The following is a 19,681-nucleotide window of genomic DNA, read 5'->3' as shown; positions in this document are numbered from 1 at the left end:
ACAAAGAAAAAAGTACAAGAAAGCGAAAGCAAGACACGTGTTCATAAACATTTTTTAATTTAATATGGTTGAAACGTGTGTGTGTGTGTGTGTGTGTAAGAGTAATGCAGAATAAATTTGAAGCAATATGTTTAGGCTTATTATGAAGAGTTTAAACACCAAACTGAGGGACTGCTAATTAATTTATTAATGGGAAGCCTGTGAAAAAAATTTGTATGGGAAAACAAATGATTATTCTGGCTGTAGTTTAGGGAGGGATCACCACACACTTAAAAGATTACATTTTTCAGCTTCTTTGGCAGTCAGGTGTGGCTATGTGCCTAAGTCTGGCCAAGGAAATTTCAGCAGAAGTGGTATGAATATTTCCCAGATATCTCCACACAAGGGGAAAGAAATCCTGCTTCTTCCCTTTTCCTCCTTCCTGCTGCTAGGAATCCTGATATAGTGACACTCAAGCAGCCACAGAGGACCATGAAGTGACCTTGAGAATAAAAGTCACATGAATTAGGTAGTAAAACAGAAAGATCCTAGTTTTGTGATACTGTGGATCTTGTACAACCTGATCTTGACTTCCTACTTTTACAATATTCTTTTCTTTTTTTCTTTCTTCCTTTTTTTTTTTTTTTAAGAGAGAGCTCCAGCAGGGGGAGGGGCAGACAGAGAGGGAGGGAGAGAATCTCAAGCTGACTCTGCACTGAGTGCAGAGCCCAACAGGAGGTTTGATCATAGGACCCTGAGATCATGACCGGAGCCAAAATCAAGAGTTGGAGGCTTAACAGAGTGAGCCACCCAGGGGCCCCTACTTGCGTAATATTCTTATAGAGAAATCTATTTCTACTTTGTTTACATCATTGTTTTGGGTGTCCTTGTTATTGGCATCTCAATCAAATCTAAGCTAACCAGATGGGTATTCAGGAAGGTCAAGTGGGAGAATATAGACCTTTTACCTTCCATCCCCAGTGTAGAAAACTTAGCAGAAGAGAATTCTGCTTCAGAAATGTCAGAGGTAAGCAGAAGGAAAACTACTTAAGCTGTCAATTAAAAAGAGCATGACTAAGGACCAGAACTATTGAAAAAAAAAATCAGGGAACTTATTCTTTTAGGTCAAAATCTATTAAATTTATTTCCACTGTTGAATGTGATTAAATCTGTCCATTGCTAAATGTATCTGATTTCACCCCCATCTACTTTGTCAACTTTGTGCCACTTGTTTATGGTGAACTATGAAAGCTATGAAAACTAGCTATCCAAAAGGGTGAAATTTTATTAACAGAAAGAGTATTTCAATGGCATTTCAGCTCTGCTCACTATCTTCATCTGCAAATGCTATAGTTCTTAGCTTGAGAAAGAACACACAGAAAGGAATGGAAAGAGAAGACTATGTAAACCAAAGAAATTCATGCCCCAACTCCACACTCACACTCATGTCCAAGATGCACAAAACACTGGCCCTCTTTCTTGCCCTGCCAAAGCCTTGGGAATTTATTCCAAGTCCTACATGCCACCATGCATAGCACATTCCTGGGATGGAGGCTTAGAGGCACAACATGATGCAAGAGCAGAGGCAAATAAACATCACAGCCTCCACACAAACAGCCACTGTTCTTCCTGCGAGTAGGGTATGGACGGGAACACTTGAAGAGTGACATATTTTGCTATCTGTGACTTAAACAGTTAGTGTGTAATTCACAATGAAAAGTCAGTGAACTACATGTATCATTTGTAAAACTGCTCACCTTCTCTACGTTGTTATATAAATACTTCCTCAGCACTTCCTCACCTTGCCGTCTTTGATGCATTTCCCAGCTTTATCCCCTGTTCCATCGCTTTGTCCTTTCTTACCGTCTATGGGATGACATTTCTCCGCTTTTCTCTTTCTCTTTCTGACAGTACAACTACTCCTCTGTTTCCTGGGGTTTATCTTCCTCCTCCCATCTTCTAATTAGATTGTTATTTTATTCCCTCCCACTTAAGGGTTATACCCCGGACACACCCATCTTCCCTATCTAAACTCACTGTTCTAGAAAAATTTGTTGAATTTCACGGTTTTAGCACTAACAGCCATGTCAGTGGCAATGACTCTCACACCTACAGCCACAGTGCTTGCCTCTCCACCTGCCTGTGTAGAACATCTCATGGAAGACTCACCAGAACTGACTCAACGTGAACACAGCTTCTCAAATGTGTCCATCCATTGTATCCATTATTTCAGGTACTGGCAATAAACTCTCTTCCTCATTCAGGCTAAAGACACTGCTGTCCAACAATCTTCAATAGCTTCCCACTGAAAACAAATAAAAAAGTCTTTAGACATTATTTATGGCCTTCAAATCTGTCCTAAACATTGCCGTATTATTTATGCCATTAAAGATTCCACAATTTACATATCACCCTTTGTTTGGATTTCACTATGCTTCTACCTCAAGGACGTCTCTTCCTCATCTCCTCTTGCCAAAATATTAATTAGTAGTCAGGTGTTACATCAAATGCCCCCTTCACTGAAGTTACATGAACAGAAAATAGAACTCTACCCATTCTTCTTTTGTGGCATCTAACCCTTTTTATCTTAATTATATCTTGAGTATATGTCTTCTCTTTTTACTACATGACTGGTGAATAAACTTTATAAGTCTAGATTTATGTCTTATTCATGTTTGATTCCTCTTTTTTGTAGCTCCTATTAAAGAACCATATATCTACCAATCAATCGGTCTGTATTGAATGAATAAGAGAAGTGAATTAAACAACTTAGAAGAAAATCAGCATGAAATACTCCAAAGAGAGTGTCTGAAAATCTATTAAACAGAAAATGTTCTGTCTCATCCAAAATGTGTCAGACAAAAGTTAAATGGAAATCACAGGACTTGGACATTATAATGCACATGAGTATTTACTACAGTATGAATCATATTGAAAAATTATTTCTAAAATACTTAGAAACAAAATATTTCTCACTAATGCTGTTTTTCTACATGTTTATGTCTAAATAAGACAAGAAAATCTAAATGTTTTTAAGATTCATACCATCATAAAAGCAAAAGATAGATAGCATCCAATTAGGATCACAGCATGCAGTAAAAACATCTCATAGTCTAATGTAATTAGTTACTATGTCAGCACATGATGTCATAAAACATGGCTGTTCTTTCTCCATTGGCTCTCCTGGTACCCAGTACAGTTTCTCACATAGTGTAAGTAATAAATATACATACCTCACTTATTTTAACTAAAAAGTAAAATGACCTCTCTGATTCTCTACCCCTGTTGCCCAACAAAACCACCATTATAACAATTTTATGCAAATAATTTATTATATATTTTAGGCTTATACACCTCAGATCTATTTGCTTACTCTTTCTCTCTTTCCCTCTTACTCTTTCACTCCACAGATATGTTTTAGGTACATAAATTCATTCATGTAGGAAATAAATGTTTGTCGACTAGATGAACAAAGTTAAATAAATTTGAGTCTGACTTTCCTTTTTAATTAGACTGATCTGAGATGGATTTTAACATTCTGATGGTTGCTTTTTTCTGAAAGGCTTTGATTTCAAGCATTTAAATTAAGTTTCCTTCGGAAAAACATACACAATTCATTACATAAGCATGTAAAATGTAATAGACTTTCAAAGTATCTGTTCTCCAGTTGTAGATATAAGCTGTGTGTCTGTGAGCATCATTCGGGATTGAATATGACAAAGCTTTTAATACTTCATTTATTCTCATCTCCCTTCCACCACCTCCACTCAAAACAATTTTAATTATACAAGCTATGCGGACTTCTCTGAGAAGAAATATAGATTTTGAAATGTCAACTGCTCTAGCAGAAACATGGTTGTTTTCTCATTTCTTCTTTGACACTGCTGGTTCCCCACCATATCATTTCAAAGAGTTTGACAGTGCTGTTCCTTCTACCTGATCTGTAGCGCTACTGTTCATATTCCTTTTGCTTCAAAATATCCAAGAATCCAGGGACAGACAATGGTTCAGATATAGTAACTCCCTCGAGGAAACCAACTTAATGGTTTTGAAATATCTTATAAATATACTTCCACTTACAGTTTCCGATCATTTGAAATAATCATTTGAAATACCAGAATAAACTAAGAAAGTTAGTCATCCATTAGCTTTTATATGACCTTCCTTAGTGGGTATAAAATGGGGAAATGATAAATCCTTGTGATGACCAATTTTATATGTCAACTTCACTGGGGCACAGGGTGCTCAGATATTTCTTCAAACATTATTCTGGGTGTGTCTGTGAGGGTGTTTTATGAGATTAGCACTTGAATCAGAAGACTGAGTAAAGCAGATTGTCTTCCTAATGTGCGTGGCCTTCATCCAATCAGTTGAAGGCTTGAATAAAGAAAAAAGCTGACTCTCCTGCAAGTAAGAGGGACCTCTCTTGTCTGACTGCCCATCTGGGACACTGGTCTTTTCCTGCTTTTAGACTTGAACTGAAACATTGGCTCTTACATCTTGAGCTTGCTGACCTTTTTTTTTTAAGACTTTTTATTTATTTATTTGACAGAGAGAGACAGCCAGCAAGAGAGGGAACACAAGCAGGGGGAGTGGGAGAGGAATGAGCAGGCTCCCAGTGGAGGAGCCTGATGTGGGGCTCAATCCCAGAACGCCGGGATCACGCCCTGAGCTGAAGGCAGAGGCTTAATGACTGAGCCACCCAGGTGCCCCGAGCTTGCTGACTTTTGGACTAAAACTTGCACCATCAGCTTTCCTAGTTCTCAACCTTTGGGCTTGGACCTAAACTACACAACTAGCTCTCCTGGGCCTCCAGTTTGCCAACTGGAGATATGGGGACTTCTCAGCCCTCATAATTACATGACCAATTACTTGTAAGTCTCTCTCTTGTCCCTCTCCCTTTCTCTCTCTCCCTCCCTCCCTCTGGCTCTCATACATGCTCTTATTTCTGTTTCTCTGGAGAACTCTGACTAATAGAGTCCAGAAGACAGGACATTTTTATCATTAAGTGCAATTTCTAGTCTCATTTGCTGGAGGTGAAGGTGAGAATAAAAATGGGTCACATTTGGTAAAAGAAAGGAGCTTTTGAGGAATACTGGAAGGTATGCCAGGTGTCAGTTATCCCAAAAGATACTCTCATTTTATACTCCAGGGAGATCAATGATATTCCTCCTAGAGACACCTTTTCTTGTTGTCTAAGAGCATTCAGTGAGTATTTCTATACACTTCAGAAGGACTTCAAGCGTTGACACCTCTAGTAGTTCTGGCAAGGAATAAGTTTTGAGCAACCACCATTAGGAGCAAAACTCCAGGAACAATAATACAATTTATATGGCAAGTCAATGAAGTATGTCTCTTTTTCTTCTTCAGCTGTTTCTGTTTCAAATTTTAAGGACCTTAAACATATGAAAATCTATGTTTAGGTTTAAGGACTCTAAATATATGAAATATACTCTGAAATTCAACAATTAAAATAGTAGAATGTAGTCTTCGGTTAAGAATCAAAAATGTCAGACCATGCATGACTTAGGTAGACCTAAATTTAGCTCATAGTTTATATGGATATTTAAAATAATAAAATTAATAATCTTTGGAAATTCTATGGATTATTCAATTAAGTATTTTTTGAGCCATATTTCAAGTTAAATAACAGAATGCACTACATTTTGAATCACATTATAAGTGTCTATGTGTGTAGATGTGCGTATGTGGACGTGTGTAGTGTAGTGTAGAATAAAAGGCAATGTTTAACTGATCCTGAGACATCATAGGGTCTTCTAAATTTGAGAAAGCAATCATAGCAAAAGTGATTCACAGATTTGAATTCTGAACTCTGAAAGTTTAAATATCTAATACCTGTGTATCATAAACCACCATAGAATTCAAGCACATAAATAGGAAAATATGATTCAAATTTGATGGACAAGAGGTAAGTAGCCTTAAAATGAAGACAAAACTGGGGAAATATTTTAAAGCCTTATCATAGACAAATACCATATTTCTAGGCTATATAAAGAAATCTACAAAATAGGGGCGCCTGGGTGGCGCAGTCGTTAAGCGTCTGCCTTCGGCTCAGGGCCTGATCCCGGCGTTCTGGGATCGAGCCCCACATCAGGCTTCTCCGCTATGAGCCTGCTTCTTCCTCTCCCACTCCCCCTGCTTGTGTTCCCTCTCTTGCTGGCTGTCTCTGTCAACTAAATAAATAAAATCTTAAAAAAAAAAAAAAAGAAATCTACAAAATAATAAGAAAAAGACAACAGAAAAAGAAGCAAAAGAAAAAAGATATTTCACAAAAGGGGGAATAGAAATGACCAATAAACACACTGTTAAAATCCGAGGAAGCGAATTAAAATTAAAGTGAGATAAACTTTTATTTTGAGTAGACTGGCAATGATTAAAATTCTGACAACGTTACATCCTGGTAAGGATGTGGAATTAGGGGAATGTTTAGTCACTGTGGGAGTGTTCACTGTTTCAGTGACTCTGTTAAGCAATGTGGAGCTACCTTACACAGTTTCAGAATGTGCCTATGCTAACACCCGTCAATTCACCCACCATTTCTACCCCTAGAACTCCTTCACATAAGCACCAGAAAACATGTACAAGAAAGACCATGACAGCATTGTTTGTGATAGAGAAAAACTGGAAACAAGCCAATTAATCATGAAAAGGACAATGAGCAAATGATTTTGATATATTCACAGAGTAGAATTCCACAAAGGAGCAAAAATTAATAAACCAGCGATATACATATGAACATGGAAACACCTCAAAAAAAAGGTAGATTGGAAAAGACAACAATCGGAAGAAACATTCATGTAGCATGATAAGATTTACCTGGATATCATAATTCAACAAAAATTCTCATCATAATATTTATATTATATCCACATGGATTTGGAACATCAAGGGAATGATAGACATAAAATTCAGAATACTGTTCCCCTGCGGAGAGGGAGGCAAGCAGGGAGGGTACAGGGGCACAACTGCATTGGAAATATTCTTTTACTTAAACTTGGTAAAGGGTATACAGGTGTTTAATTTATCATTTTTCTTAATGAACACATTATATATCCTTTTCATAATGGTCATATTTCATAACTTAAGTAAATATACAGAGAACAAAAATGCAGAGAAAATCATTCTACTTAAACAAGAAAATCAACTTAATAATAAAGATAGATGGCTGCCACTTGGATGCCAATAGAGTGAAAAAGAAGAAATGTGGAAATTTTAGGAAAGAAACAAGGAATATTTTTTTTTAAGATTTTATTTATTTATTCGGCAGAGATAGAGACAGCCAGCGAGAGAGGGAACACAAGCAGGGGGAGTGGGAGAGGAAGAAGCAGGCTCATAGCGGAGGAGCCCGATGTGGGGCTCGATGCCACAACACCAGGATCATGCCCTGAGCCGAAGGCAGACGCCTAACCGCTGTGCTACCCAGGCGCCCCGAAACAAGGAATATTTTGATCAAAAAAAGTTCTTGTTCCTCCTCTGAATTTACTCCACTTTAATAAAAGATCATACTATTATACACAATTTAATTGTTAATAATTAAAGTTAGGAAGTTCAGAGATATTGCTTTGGAATTAAAAATTGGTTTTCTTGAATAGTCAATTATTTTATTACATTCTATAGTCTAATAAATGATGTGTATCACTGTTCAGCTTTCTAGATCCCAATATTGAATTCAGTTGTAATCTGACTTATTTCCTTAACATTCAAATCCATACATCCTGGGACAGTTGTTTTTTCATTTATTTTTTATTTGAGATTCTTTATCCTGAGCACATTTTTCTGCTCTGTTTTCTAAGCTATTTTTTTATGTATTTCTAATTAGAGTATAGCTACATACTTATCTATAGTTATGTACTTAAATGTAGCATATAGTGGCGAAGAGCACAGGTTTGAATTCTAACTCCTGAAAACAATCTTTGCAAAGTTTCCTTATCTGCAAAATGAGGATAACAGTAGTACCATCCACATAGGATTGTGGGAGGATAAGATAATTAACATATATGAAGTGCTCAGAATAATGCCTGGCAGGTAGTAAATGCTAACTATGTGTTTGCTATTATTATTTTTGGTGGTGGTGGTAGTAGTCATAATAGTAACGGTAGTAGTAATGGTATGAACGATGTAAGCAATTATGTGTATGTTTGTCTGTCTGTATATTTCAGGCATCCCAGCATCATAATAGTAGCGAAAAATATCAAAAGAACTGAAATATTTAGTTAGACCATATGTATAGGGATGTATCATATCAATATATATATATATATATATATATATATATATTCTTAGATGTACCAGTCATATATTTTCTAGACATATCAGTCTAACTGAATCTTTAAGATTTTTGAAATTTTTAACTACTCAAACAACATTATAATGCTTGAGACATCCAGTCTGCATATTTCAACCTGTTTCTCTCATTTGTTCCTATCATCTAATTTTTCCTGGAAGAGAAAAGGAAAATAGGAAGAGGGGAAGACAGAAGAGTAAAGAGGAGACTTGTATATATGTTGCTTCTATCTCATGTAATACTATGAAATAAATATTTGAAAAGGTATCTAATTATGAGGAAATGATAGAATGTATTGCCTTGATCAATGTGAAGGATCTTCTAAACATAATCTGGATATGTTTATAATCTAAAATCAGTCATTGTCATAGCAATGTCATAGCAAATTATGAGTTGATATAAGAATTTCTCAAAGAAAACCATCTTATATACTGTCCTAAGTTTAAACTTGAAATTTTTTAGGTGTAGAAATTCCCAGGATAAAGTAAAGCATGATTTTAAGATTTTAATGTGCAGTTTGTAATTACAGTTGATCTTTTGGAAGTAGTAGCCCATACTATGTTTCTTGTGTGTTTCCAAGAATAAAGGCCTCTTCACATGTGAATAAATACTAAATATAATATTCAATTCCTATGTGCCATGTTACCAGGGTGATAGAGTTGCAAACAAGTACTAAGGTACATTTGACAGGGTTGAGAATTACTGATCTAAAGGTGTGTAGAAACAATCTGTATATTACTACCATGCCAATTATTTACAATTCTGTTCTTTTCAATAGCAAAAGCCAAAAAAAAAAAAAAAAAGTGGTCCAAAGAAGACGCAAGACACTTTTCTAGGAAGATATTAATTTTGTTTATCTGAAATAGGTTTATATATACAACTTATTGCTATTTATATAGAAGATTGATATAATCTGATCACTAGAGGGTGTTAGAAATACAAACATTTTTCAGCAAAGCAGATTTATTTACTGAACTTATTACACGTAAATATGCCGTTCTCATGAAAACTCCTCGTGAAGCTCCATGTCCTAGACATAACTGATCGAAAAAGTGACTAAACCAAAGGAGTGGAAGTTACCAGTTACATATAGTGACTGGTTCCTTTTAGTTCATATCTAGTCAAATGAGAAACACAGTAAACTAAAGATTCTTCTAAGAAAGTCTTGGTACTCAACATAAAGGTATTTTTAAAATTCTCTTCAACTCTCCAATGGCTTGAAAGCTCTGGAACTCAGAGGAGAGGACACATCCAAGGCTAGAACAACCGCTAATAGAATATAGAAACTCCTTCCATAACAACACCTTACCGATTGCCCTGACTATTCCTCCCGTGTTCCTACAAGACTATTTCCAGAATGAGACGGCAAAAGAGAAAGCAGGTATGCAAAAGAAAAGCAATAATAAATAAAATAATAAAAAGAAATAGGCCTGAGCTTGGATCTTAAGGTAGAAGGGACCCCTCTGAGGGCAGAGCATGAATACTGACAGAAAGCGCACACTTACACATAGCCTAGGGAAAATACTGAACTGCAGTAACGTAAGGAATCCCATAAGCTTGCATAAAGAAAAGTAAAATAGATTGTCTACAAAGGAAAGAAAATTAGGCTGTCTTTATTTTCTTCTCTGCAAGATTAATGCTAGAAAACAATAAAACAATGTTACAGCATTCTGGAAAAAAAGGATTGTGACCATGGGGTTATTTTACCCATGTGTGGGGGGAAGAGAAAGGCATGTTCAGACACATCAGGATTCAGAAAATACAGCACTCAGTCCACTTTTTGAAAATATTTCTTGAGGGATTACTCTGGGGGAATAAAATAAATCAGAATAAAAATACTGGCATATTTCTCAGTAGAATATTTTGAAACTCTTAAAAGAAAAACATAAACCTAGGGTTTTGGAAAGGGACAACATCTTCAATTTATGAAGGAAAGGAATTAATATTAAAATAGTAAATTCATTATGGTTCATTGTGAATATACAGATAAAGATACATATGTAGGTGTAGATGTCGATGATACAGATACCATCTGAATTCTGAATATTGGTATGGTTAGTGCTTTCATTTTTCAGTGGGAAAGAAAGATAATAGACAAAAATGCCTAATGCATTGGCAGATACCTGCTTATTTTTTAACCCCATCCAGCTTAAATAATAATAAACAGAGCTTCACATCTACTCAGATGGGAATGGTGTCTCTGTGATTTCATATGAAGTTTGGGTCAGGAAAGCCATTCACTGGCCCAGCCTGGCTTACCAGAGCTCTGATTTGGGGGTTTAGAGACAAATCTCCTGCCACATGTTAGGTTTTTTTTGCATCTTTGTGCATCTGTCTTTCTCCTTCTCAAGGACATTACAGGAAGAGTAGTTGAGGTTGAAAAAAGCATTCAGGCATCACCAGGACCCTCTCCAAACACTGGCACAAGATCATCCTAACATTATCATATAATGGCACCCTGAGCTAAGCCCGACATACAGTTTGCTCCACATTTGAGGCTGTTGGGGAAAACGTTTTGGCCTCACCCATGTTATGTTCACCTTGATTTATTTTCAAACTGGCAAGCAATGATGAAAAGATAAATTAAAGATACAGGTTAGTCTACATAGATTTCTTGTCTTTGTAGTTTTTTTCACACAAGATTAAAGTGTGGTGGTCAAATGTCCTCTTCAAAGAGCTAGGCACGAGCCAGGTCAGGGGCATCAACAGACTTTACATTTGGCTGTTAAACAAAGGGAGGACCCCTTCTAGGGTCCAGCAGTTTTTCCATCTTCTTCTGGAAGACCTGCTGGGGCCCAATACACATATAACCTGACGGCGAAGAACCAATTTTCAGCTCATGACCACCTCTTTCTTGATTCTTTCATAACTCAATTGCACAGAAACTTACACTTTGCATATACATCCCAAAGAAAAAAACAAAAAAGAAAAATCTATGATATGAAGATATTCACTGCGGTGTTCATTGCAATACTGAAAGCTGAGAACAATTTAAATGTTTAAAAATGTAAGAATAGTTCTACAAATAATGACATCACCACTCCATGGAATGCAGCCGTTGAAATGATAATTATAAAAATTTACCACACTGTGGACATATTTTTGACATAGTTGAATGGAAAAAAAACATAATAAAAGTTTATAAAATTGTACTTACCCTTCTTATTTTAACTTTGCTAAATAGCTATTCATATAGACCAAACCAGAAGAGAACCCAGAAATATGAGAATTATTTTTTTGGGAAGAATATATTCTGGATATTATTATTAATTCTAATTTGTTTTCTTTTTATTTACCAGTTCATTATGTTCACTCAGAGATCTGTCTAATAAAACTTTTTCCATTAAATTTTGAATACCTACCATATGTAAGTCATTTTGCTAAGTGTATGCAACAATGCAAAGATAATGTTTAAAATGCAATCCCTGCCTATGAAACTTTTCATGTGATTAGTGGGAAACAGATATACATAATTTTGCAAAGGGTTAAACTAAGAACAAAGAAAGAAATACTTAAAACTAAGAAATACTTAAAACTCAGAACTAAGAAAGAAAGAGTTAAAATCCATTCTTGAGGGAGAAGGTCACCTAAAAGCAGAGGTCACCTCCAGACAAAACTCATAAGCTTAATGCAGGAAAAACAGGACTTAATTGTAGCTGAATACAATGTTCGAAAATTAATTTAATGGAAGGGAAAATATCTGAAGAAGAAAGAAATCAACGGAAAGGATTTATTTAGTATGGAACCATGGGAAAACAAGATCAGTGAGGTAGAATTTTGTAATATCCATCCAGTGTTGCACTAGAGGAAAGGAACTATCCCCAGAAAGAACAATGTGGTCCTAAGTCAGATCCGGCCCTCCAGTGGAAGTGGGTATGTTCAGTTATCATTGTTTGGTGCCATTAGCTACCAAGATTTTTAATTCACTGCCAACAGCAGCTGATTAGAGCCTCACTGTCTCCAGAACTTTAATAGAAGAAGTGTGCCCTTAAGATTGTTAGGAACATTCTGATCTAGATGACTTTTTGTTGGTTTTCATTGAGAAATAACAATTTATCATTGCACTCTATATGAATGTGGTGATTGCAAGCCACCTGTGAGGGGAAGTCCACTCAGGATCCTGACAACATGGGGCTCTGCACCTGCTAAGCTAGGAATGCACATTTGAGGAGAGTGGCTCGCTGAGATAATCCCACCCTCCTCCCCCCCCAAGGCCAAAGGACTTCTTTAAATAACAATCGCACTATCTTCCCTTCAAAATGCAACCTCCCTCACAATGTCCCAGAAAGTAGAGTACATTGAGCCAAGTGCTAAAAGAGAGAAACTAAAAATTTGTGATGGGGCTCAGAAGAAGCAAAGATCCATTTCAGTGGAGGGAAGCACTGGGAGAAGATGGCGCATGACTTGGGAGGTTGTGGGGGCTCTAGGAAATCTTGAAAGGAGTTAACATTGCTGATAACTCTTTACAGGTGAAGGAGCTTTTGCTATGTTGGGAGGAAACAAAGTTTCATTTTCCTGAAGGCCTGCAGTTCAAGCAGTTAGTTAGTGGATGAGTACCTGCGGATTACACGAGCAGTGAATTATGGAAAGGGGCACCACTGCATGGTATGGTCACCACGACCACCACCACTCTGGGACTGGGAAGCCAGCCTCAAATGTAGAGGCAGATGGAAAAATAGGAAGCATAGCCACAGAAAGGCACTAAACCCAAAAATGAAATCACCATATCTAGCAGATTCCAATCTACTGCTTGAGAACTCCTGAATTAAAAGGAATAGACAGAACTGCTCTTAAACACAGTGGGCATAAGTCACCATGATGTTTCTCCCACTGCAAGACTTGGCAAAGATGTAACTTAGTGTTTGGGGAATTTTAAACACACAGTAGTGGTCAAGAGAAAGAAGTATAGTGTTGGTCCCTGGGGAGCTTTATTCCATAAGAGAAGACATTTTTCTCACTGTAATAAATACTCTCATAAATAGTTCGATCAACATGTGCTCAAACTGGATATTATATTCTTATTAAAATATGTTTAGCAAATGAAAAGGAATACATTGTAACATGAATATTTTATGTCTTTATTTGGTAGCATTCTTCAACTTGTAGCCCAAGCGTGGGTGTCTGAAACAACTGAAAAGACTAGAAAGATGGTAAACTGGGGACATTGAGAATCATCAAGACTCATCACTCATCCACCCACCTGCAGGATGTACCTTCGTGCTCCTTTCCATAGCAGAACCTTGACCACAATTATTTATCCACTTCGTTTCCACTTAACATCATCAGTGATACAAAATATATACTGAGGCGGGAACTCTTTCAGCATCTGCTTTTCCATAATCCTCTTATCTAGTTAAGTCTCTAAATTCACTAACATGAAAAAATATTTTGGAGAAATTATCATTCCAGATCATTCCTTATCATCACCTGGAAATGACTTCCACAGAGAGGACACCTAACTGATACTTACTTCTTTGTATTTTTTCCTACACTTGAAATTCTGAAAATGTATATTACAGGTGCCCTTTTTCTAAAAGCCATGATCTCCATAAAGTTTATATATAGCATTGATAAGATAAACTTTATGAATTTATAAATACTTTATAAACAAGTGTTATAATTTTGAGTTGTGCTTTGTCCAGCTTTATATTAGGAGTTCTAAAAGCTATAATTTTTTAAAAACTTACAAGCCAAAATCAGTTTTTCTGTCACATTGACTAGTTATAGTAAATAAAGCTAAAAATGCAAGCTAGCTTCCCCCCACCCTCAGCTGATGTTTAAAGACATTATTGCTTTCTCTCAGGATTATTTCAGTATCTTAATTACAGTAAATTAGAATAATTAGAGAGAAATTATATGAACCCTACAATTCCCAAAAGCCTTTATGCTGCCTTTTAGTCAGATAATGAATGTTAATATAAATAATTGATACATTCTGAGTGCCTCCAAGTCTTTACACCTTACATTTTTCTTTTTAATTTTGCTCCAGATAGAAGGTGAACCATGTCAGGCATTATTTCTTTGCTCTAAAGAGCACTAATTAAGTTTTTGGTGAACCTGATTGCAAATAAAACAGAGCAACTCCACAGTAACAAAGAGGCTTATGCATTTCTTTCTTGCTTTTTTTTTTTCTCCCCTAATCTCCCTGGACTCAAGTAAGTGCAAAATCTTTCCAACAGATGTAGCTAAAGCTTTTTGGTACTGTTTATTTTCACGAACATATTGTTTAACGCTTACAATTTTTGCAAAATGTTTTTGGTGACACTTTAAACATGAAGGTATTGTAGGATAGCATAACAGGAAACCATAGCCAAACAGGTAGAATACAAATGAGGACTGAATATTCAATATTTAATACTGACTGGTATATGAGGAATACACATGATGTGGCAGGGTCTTCTCCGGGTGCTGGCAATAAGGTGGAGTTCTGTACAAATCATATTACCTTTGCCCTTGTCAAGTTTATAAGAAACTGCAGGTGTGATGCACTTTACCAGGAGGGAAATACACGATGTGACAAGGTACTACTCTGGTCCAAGAAGCCAGAAGAGACCCTGCTGAGGAAGCAGTAACTCAGCAGAAGCCTGGGATATGGCAGCAGCAGAGACTTGCCAGGAAAGAAGACCACGTGTCCAAAGGTGTGGGATAGACAGAGAAAGTGTTTGACTCCGGAGACAGAGATATCACAGGTGTAACTAGAATGCACAATGAGGTGCATGTTTGGAGTGAGATTAGTCTGGAGGGAGAAGTGGGGGCCAGGCAGTAAGGCCTCTGAGTCCACAGTGTGCCTCTGAGGAAAAAAATGCTCGTTCTCAGGGGAATTAACAGAAATTCGAACAAAAGTAAAATTGAAGTACCATTTTGCTCACCCCCCCCCCTTCGTTAGGGGGGAAAGGAACTTGGCATATAACTTACACACTAGTAGCACCCATCTTCTCTCCACTTGCAGATTCCAAGGTAATAAAATGAGTGTTCGAGTATGGGTTCCTAATGTGTGTGGCCACTGGAAATTTGCTGTACCTGGCTAAGCCTCCATTTGCTCATCTGTAAAGCTGACGTGAAGGCATCTACTTCAGAGAGCTGTTGCGGACATTCAACGAGGTGATGAATGCACAAGACCCCGCCCAGGCTGACTGACTGGCACACGGTATGTTATGATGCTCACAAGAAATGCTGCTTCCTCTCAGCCTTGCTCACACTCACTCCTGCATGTGCAAGATGGTAGAATTGTGCTCTGAGAGACGAGTGTCACTTATCCTCCAATCTAGTCAGACACAGGCAATGCCCTGAGCACACAACCAGCCCTCCCTACTACACCTGCCTCTTCTTAAAGTTCTTAAAATATCAGAGGGTCCACGCTATTAGCATAGCAAGACACCACTTTCAGCCATTCATGCCGATGAATCCACACCTCCCCTCTACTATCAACAAAGGATAATGTAGAAAGGTAAATAATTCAATGTCTTCTTCCAGTTCTGATTTTATAACTGGACTGACTATATAATTTGTTACTCAATTAAGGACATTTTGAGAGTAAAAAGGGGACACTCTTAATAATTATTCCAGGACAAAAGGGGAAAATTGGAATATATGGTCACCGTAACGATAATACACATCACAGATACCAAAAGCAGTGATAGTAAGGTCCACTCGGTACTGATTGATTGTGGCCAAGAGATTAGAGAAGTAAACGCAAATAAATTCTTGCTTTCCAGATTTTGCTCTAGGTATCATTAATAATTATGAAACATAAAAGTTAAAAAATACCTGGTAGACCCAAATCTAAAAATAATTTCTACTCCAATATTCTATCAGTCTGATCTAAAAGAATGCATTTTGCCTTAACTTGCAATTTTAGATTGACATTGTTATCAAATAGAAGTCCTGTGAGTTGTTAGGTCCTAATAACAGGTGTCAGTGAATATCGTTATGGCTACTGCCCTTCTAATATTTTTAAAAAACAAAAAAGAACACTCATTTCATGCTCATCTAGAGGACACTTATTTCTATAAAATATAGAATGAATTTTGGTATTCATGAGCTTTTTAAATTAGGGTGTTAAAGGGCAATTTCTTCATGTAACAAATGGTATATATTTATTGAGCCATATGACTGTTTTTTTTTAAGATTTTATTTATTTATTCAACAGAGATAGAGACAGCCAGCGAGAGAGGGAACACAAGCAGGGGAAGTGGGAGAGGAAGAAGCAGGCTCATAGCAGAGGAGCCTGATGTGGAGCTCAATCCCAGGACCCTGGGATCACGCCCTGAGCCAAAGGCAGATGCTTAACCGCTGTGCCACCCAGGCGCCCCCATATGACTATGTTAAGCATAGGGTGAGCAAAGGACTCAGACCACATCCTAGGTAAAACTCTGACACCTGGGGCATGCAGAAAAGTGGCTGACTTATCACAGTACAGTTTGCTAAAGACCATGATAGAGAAGATGGGGGAGCTCTGAGGATGTATTTGAGGAGTGTCTAACTCAACCCCCAGTCATCAGAATATTTGATAGCTATGCTTTCACTCCAAGTATGAGTACGATTTAGCTCTGAGGAATGGAGCAGATGAAGAGGATATTGAGAGCAGGAGAAGCACGACAGAGGTGTAGAAACAGTATGGCTATTACAGGACTTCTCCACAGGGGAAAAAGTCACATCTGGTGGATGCTGAGGTTAGATGCTACCCCTTCAGCTGGAAGAAAAGGGAGGACCCCAAGCCCAGACCAACTTCTTGTCCAGATACCCTCATGTGAGCCCAAAGTTTTGGGGGGTGATCCTATTCTTTGCATAGCAGCTCTGAAACTCTACCATGAAAATGATATACTTTAAAGAAAATGTACAAACTACTACCTAAGTACTAGAGAAACTGGAAAAAGGTATAATCAAAATATCAAAGATAACTTGGAGAACACCTGGAAAGGAACTGTCTGATTTAATCGACAATGTTTAGCATGAGTTAATGAAAACGAGATTATGCCTAAACCCTTGATACATATGATTTAGAAAAGTATTTATCTTCTGAAAGTTTTGTTTGCTGTAAAACACTGAGTTTTTTGTTTGTTCCTTTGTTTGTTTGTTTTTGTAAAACACTGTTTTCAAGCCTAGATGCTTTTGCTTTATGTCTGAATACACAAAAGTGGATTTGCTCCCTACATACATTGCATTCTATAGAATAAATATCATGCTACAATAAGGAAAGCCTATTAACTGCAATTACTCTTATCTCGCACAAAACTTCAAGAGGGATTCCCAATGATAAATAGCACTTACAAAATTCCACAAAGATATTTGGTACAGGATAGGCCCAAGTAGGTCAGTGTCTCCTTGGCCTCTTCTGAGTCTGTGGTCTTATCCATAAAATGGGAAGTTTAAACTTAATGAGATTTACCTTCTACTTTCCAAATTCTAAACAACAGGGGTTACATGGAGAAGAAACAGGTTGGCATTTTTTATGTATTACAAATAAACCTGAATGGAAAACCTAAAGGAAGGCACCTGGGTGGCTCAGTCAGTTAAGTGTCTGCCTTCGTCTCAGGACATGATCCCAGGGTCCTGGGATCGAGTCCCACATCAGGCTCCCTGCTCAGCAGGGAGTCTGCTTCTCCCTCTGCCTGATGCTCCCTCTGCTTGTGCTCTCTCGTTGCATCAAATAAATAAATAATATCTTAAAAAGAAAAGAAACCCTAAATGAATAGGTAATAAGATAAAGCTAGTAATTTTGTTCTCTGATTGATATTTTATATCAAATTTATTAGTTTATTTCACTAACATCTATTGAACACTTGCTATATGCCAGACACTGTCTTAGACACTAGAAATATAATGAAAACCAAAATCATCATACTCCTTTGCCTCATAGAACTTATAATCTAGAGGCATAGGTAGACTTGAAATAAATGAACATGGGAATGCATATACTATGTGCTATAATGGAAAAGTAAAGGGCTAGGGGAGAGGCCTGACTTAGACTGATGAATGAGAAAATTGTCCCAGGTATGAGCAAACTCCCTGGGGCAAGAAAGAAAGAGCGAGGAATATACAAGAAAAATGGGAGATGCCGACTGTGGCTACTGCAGCATAAGAAGGGGAAGGCTGTGGAAGATGAAGTTGGAGAGGTGGACGGGGTCCACATCACCCAGACCTGTGGAGGACACACTATCAATGTGATTTTTATCCTTGGTGCAATGTGACTTCCATCAAGTGTATTAAACAAGGGAATTCCATGATTCCCTTTGGCATTAAAATAATTGCTTTGGCTCTGGAATGGAGAAAGAATTGAGGAGGGGATAAAGCACAAATGGACAGAAGATTTAGATATCTCTGTCAAGATCCCAGGTGGCTTGCCGGAAGAGTGGCAGTGAAGATGAGGAAAAAGTGGGAAATTTGTCATGCATGGCAAAAATGTTCTAATAAAAGAAACTTCAGTCTTCATAGTCTGAAAAAATGGGTTTTTTTCTCTCATCTGTCTTTCTTATTTCTAAAGCCATTCAGATAAGAGTAGAAAATAATTGCCTTTGCATTTTTCCCCTATGGCAGAGAAAAGAAATGATACACACACATAAATGCATATCACTTTACCGAAATATGAAGACAAATAAACTGTCCCCACTTTCATACTTTAAAACCTTTCATGGGAGAGATTCTCTCTCTCTCTCTCTCTCTCCCTCTCTCTCCCTTTCAGAGATGAATAGACATGCATTATAGCTACTCAAGATTACAAATCACAAATAACTATTTTTATCAACCACAAAACATTTTTAGACGAATATTACAAACCACTGGTATTTCTATTTGCATGATACTGGAAGATTTTCCCCCTTCTTGATCTCTCTATATCATTTGTAACTATAACACATTAGTGGATACTATTAGAAAAATATCTGATGTGATTTACTTTTCAATTTTACCAGCACCATTGGTTAATCACTAACTGTCATCTATAGGTCAGCCTTGTACATTGGTGAAACAGCCAAAGACCTTCACCCAGAAACCATCAGGCCACCTCACAGCTGGGAAGCCACAACAGAGGACACTGCTTTGTTTCTGTAAAAGGGTTTCTGGCATTCCACGCATTTCCCACACAACATACAAAGGGGAAATATTTTGCTGGAAATACATTGGGTTTTGGGTTTTTTTTTTTTAAAGATTTTATTTATTTATTTGACAGAGAGAGAGGCAGCCAGTGAGAGAGGGAACACAAGCAGGGGGAGTGGGAGAGGAAGAAGCAGGCTTCCCACTGAGCAGGGAACCTGATGCAGGGCTCGATCCCAGGATGCTGGGATCATGCCCTGGGCCGAAGGCAGATGCTTAAGGACTGAGCCACCCAGGCAACCCTGGAAATATATTGTTATTCAAAAATCAGTTTAGTGGTGCCTGTAGTCAAGGGTCTGCCTTTGG

General features: G+C 37.4%; 1 long non-coding RNA gene across 6 annotated transcripts in view; it reads right to left on the bottom strand.

The window, feature by feature from the left end:
• The window catches only part of LOC123781038 (uncharacterized), a 325,582-nt gene that overhangs the window by 120,819 nt on the left and 185,082 nt on the right, over positions 1–19,681 (bottom strand). For all 6 annotated transcript variants that reach the window (XR_015727441.1, XR_006776585.2, XR_015727444.1 and 3 more), the window contains exon 5: positions 2,149–2,284. This is a non-coding gene — a long non-coding RNA (uncharacterized LOC123781038). The remainder of the gene's footprint in view (positions 1–2,148; positions 2,285–19,681) is intronic.

This window comes from Ursus americanus, chromosome 18 (assembly GCF_024610735.1).
Source record: "Ursus americanus isolate L20-20 chromosome 18, mUrsAme1.1.p, whole genome shotgun sequence".
Classification (NCBI taxonomy): domain Eukaryota; kingdom Metazoa; phylum Chordata; class Mammalia; order Carnivora; family Ursidae; genus Ursus; species Ursus americanus.
The sequence above is the reverse complement of the archived record's forward strand: the minus strand, read 5'-3'. Positions and strand labels throughout refer to the sequence as shown.